Source organism: Silene latifolia, chromosome 10 (assembly GCF_048544455.1).
Source record: "Silene latifolia isolate original U9 population chromosome 10, ASM4854445v1, whole genome shotgun sequence".
In the NCBI taxonomy this organism is placed as follows: domain Eukaryota; kingdom Viridiplantae; phylum Streptophyta; class Magnoliopsida; order Caryophyllales; family Caryophyllaceae; genus Silene; species Silene latifolia.
This window is the reverse complement of record NC_133535.1, coordinates 135,134,082-135,138,166: the sequence shown is the minus strand read 5'-3', so window position 1 is coordinate 135,138,166 and position 4,085 is coordinate 135,134,082. Positions and strand designations below refer to the sequence as shown.

The window sequence follows — 4,085 nt, the reverse complement described above, 5'->3', positions numbered from 1 at the left end:
TTCGTAGGGTATCAAGCGAATCCGTAACCATGTTTGCAAGCGTGTTGACTTGTATGACCCCGTATTGGCTAGTGGGTCAAGTCGGTTGAGCGTGCCCCATCAATAATATTAATAATAAATGTTATTAATTTTAATAATAATACCAATAATAATTATAATAATAATAATAATAATAATAATAATAATAATAATAATAATAATAACATTAATAACATTATTATTCACAACAACAACAACAACAACAACAACAACAACAACATTAACATTAACATTAATAACATTATTATTCATTTTAATAATAATATTCATAATAATAATAGTAATTATAATAAATAAATTATTATTAACAATATTATTAAATATAATAATAATAATAATAATAATAATAATAATAAAGAATAATAATATTAAAAAAATAGTATTATTGATAACAAAATTAATAATAATTATTAATTTTAAGACGAGTAAAGCTGAAATGAGCTGAACTTAATGGAGTCGAATCGAATCGAATCAATCGAATGGATGAGTGAAAAATGAATCGAATCGAATGGAGTCGAATCGAATCGAATCGAATCGAATCGAACCGAATCAATCGAATAGAAGTGGTGAATCGAAAATAAAAAAGATAAAAAAACTTTCATCTCTCCTCATCCTCCAACTCCCTCCACACATCTTCCACCCACTCCCTCACCGTCACCCTCCCATACCCATCTTCCTTCTTTATCCCCATCACAACCTAATTCTCAATATGTTTTGAGTAGGCTCAACTCAATTACTCCCATAATTAGAACTTTTTATCCTAAATCCAATATGAACTTTAAAACATATAAAACATATTCACCAAATTTGAGTACTTATTTTAAAATTATTAGTTTTTTTATAATGCTTTTTTGAGACTTTCATTTATTTTGGAAACATATATCAAATAAAAGAGACATTTTGAACCACAATCAATAATGTCAAATAAAAGAGACATTCCCCTATTTACGTGGTACCTCTTTTATACTTTATCTATGCGATTTTTGTTATTTTTTTGACAATAATTTATCGTCCCATTATTAACATAAATAACGTTACCCAATCATAAACATATTTTTTTCACAGAATTTAATTGTTGATTGAATATTCAATTTTTAGTAGTTTAACTATTTACCAAGTTAAGGGATACCAAAGATGTTTTTCAAAAACTAAAAATACCACGTAGAATTTGCAAAAATACAGAAATAGCACGTAAAAACACCAAAAAATTAAGAAACACACTAATAATATGATGACATATAAATAAGGGTAAGTCCTCTAAGAGACATTTACAATTTAAATTAAAAACAGTACAAAAAGTAATACTCCGTAGATGTAATAATAAAAATATTTACTGTATAACTTATGGTAAAATATACTCCGTATACGATTGTTAAGAAAATACTCTCCGTCTCGGTCATTTGTTATCGTTTTGTTTTGGCAAAAAAACTAAGGAAAGAGAATAGGGTGAATTAATAAATGATAAATGGATCAGATTGGATATAAATGACCAAATTGTTTATTAAATACATTTCTAAAATAGAAAGGATAATAATTAGAGTAGGTCTTCTGAGAGACGGTCTCTTAATAAGCTTTATTGAGAGACCATTGTACAATTTTAATAAAAAGTGGTACTAAAGGTAATAAAATAGGTACAAATCATGATTAATGATAAAATGGGTACATTTATTATGTAAATAGGTACGAAATTACTATGTCATGATCAACAATAAAAGAGGTACGAAATACAAATAAAAGGGTACGAAATATTGGTCTCTCAATAACTTAGTGAGAGACCGTCTCTCCCAAGTTTTAGTGTAATAATTAACTGAAATACCTAAAATGAGATAGGACAATAAATAATTGGAACAAGAGAGAGTACGTATCAAGCGAGAGAGCATCATTAATAAACTCCGTATATAACTAAGAATAAAAATTCGAATACATTACCACACACATGAAGAAGGTCATTCACAAAATAATTAAAAAACGCGCTAATAAAAAAGACAGATAATTCCTCAAACAAAATCCGCCAAAACAGTTGTCTAAAAAAACAAAATCCGCCAAAAAAAACACTCCAAATTTCGAATTGAGTCGGTTGACCAAATCTATAAGTATCAAATATAGCCGTAGAACTTACAATATTCAATTTTGAAAAAAAAAAGCCCGTTTGTCCAAATCTAAGTACCAAATTTCTTGATCACAAATTTCCGTCTGAAGAAAACTTGAAATTCATGCCGAGGTTGTTCAAATCGAAAGAAGGTTAGTATTAATTTCGTTTATACTTGTACTAATTTCGCTGATTTTAATTTGATTAGGGTTTTGTTAATCGAGTATTTTTCTTTACGGCTTGATTTGCTAGCCGTTGTTTGTTACTTCAATTAATTAAGTTAGATTACTAATAATGTTGATGCTAATAAAATTGAATTCGAAGTTTATGTTTATTTTCCAATTTATCGCTTTTCCATATTGTTACAATTTGGTACGGATTTTGAATCGGGTTAGTAATTGTTTTATCAGGAAGTTCTAAAACGACGAAAGACAAGGAAATCGAAGAAAGCTTACACGAGAGCCTTAATGTTAGTGAGCTCTACAAGGAAGCGTTTAAGTCAAAATAAACGCCGATATATTATCCAAATTTCAATCGCAATTGCACAAAAAGCCTTCCTCTCGTTTCACAAAATCGAGGGCGACCAAGTCGACATCATTATCAGGCTCTTTCTCATCCTTATCATCGACCTCCTTTTCGGTCTCGTCTAAAATCAATCTCCACACCTGCCTTCTAGAGCCGAAACAAAAATTAGTGCTTGATTCGATAAAATCGTCCAAGCTCAAAGGTTTATTGGAAGAGTTTTTCAATATAACACAAGAGGCCTACAATGTATGTGAATTGCTTCTCGTAGGAATCCAAAAAACCCGCTACAACAACAATTTTATCAAACAACGGGTCCAAATGTTATTATCGTCTGATGAAAGAAGAAATAACGAGATGCTAATTCGTGAATTGGCTTCTTTTGATAAGCTAAGCAACCCTCTGTCAAGCTTAGCCGATTTCCGAAAAAATCATGAGGGTCATTTTAAGTTGCTCAATAAATTGAGGTCGAGAATGGGAAAAATCAAGCGAAAACAGAAAATCATCAAGTTTTGTAAGAAACTTGCAGGTTATGGACTACTTGTTGCTTATTCCGCCATGGTTACTGCTTTGATTCCTTTGTTATTACATAGTGGGATAGGGTTAGTAGCTATACCTGTATTATTCCTACTGCCAATCGCTTTCAGAAACTTCGACTGGAATAGGCTAAGACCAAGTGTCCGAGAACAGTTAGTAACTCAATTGGATGTCACAGCAAGGGGAAGTTATATTCTGATGAATGATTTCGATACAATAGGCAGACTCGCGGTAAGGGTTCATGATGAGGTTGAGCATAGAAAGGCTAATGCGGAGTTGTGTGTAAGAAACGGTAATAATCAACAAGTGGTGAAGCAAACCTTGAAGGAACTTTTTAAGTACGAAAATGAGTTTGGTCGGGAACTTGATGAGCTTGAAGAACAAGTTTATTTGTGCTTTGTGACTATCAATCGAATAAGAAAACTGGTTTATACTGAAATCTCATCAGCCTGAGATTGTGTGGAATAAAGCAATGTTAACTACTTCGTTTAAGACCTCGATCACCGGAATTTGGGATCTGCAACTGTGGGGATATCATCGGGCATATATTAGTTTTATTTCTCTGGCTGTGTACCTTTTCTGCAGATTAGTATTACTTTGTAAATTGATGTTACTTACTTTAAACAGTACACACACACAAGCTTTGATGTTTGTAAATTCTATTGTTAATATAATCTCGGCAATTCCACATTGTGGCTGTTCCTTTTATGTACGGAGTATAATTGAAGGATGTTTGGTACAGTATCTCAATTATTTTTGTATGAGATAGTCTCACGAGCATCTTAAATGAATTTTTACGGGAAAGGAACAATCTCATTTACAGTTTTACACGATGCACACCAAATAAACCTTAAAACTCTGCATAAAGACACCAGGATTGTTCTTTAAGAGACATGAA

The 4,085-nt window shown here is 31.3% G+C and overlaps 1 long non-coding RNA gene across 1 annotated transcript; it reads left to right on the top strand.

Annotated features, from left to right (window-relative positions):
* Positions 1–2,161: 2,161 nt before the first annotated feature.
* Positions 2,162–3,875, top strand: LOC141609208 (uncharacterized). Its single transcript, XR_012527287.1, has 3 exons — positions 2,162–2,280; positions 2,539–2,936; positions 3,412–3,875. It is a non-coding gene; the product is annotated as an uncharacterized LOC141609208 (long non-coding RNA).
* Positions 3,876–4,085: the final 210 nt, after the last annotated feature.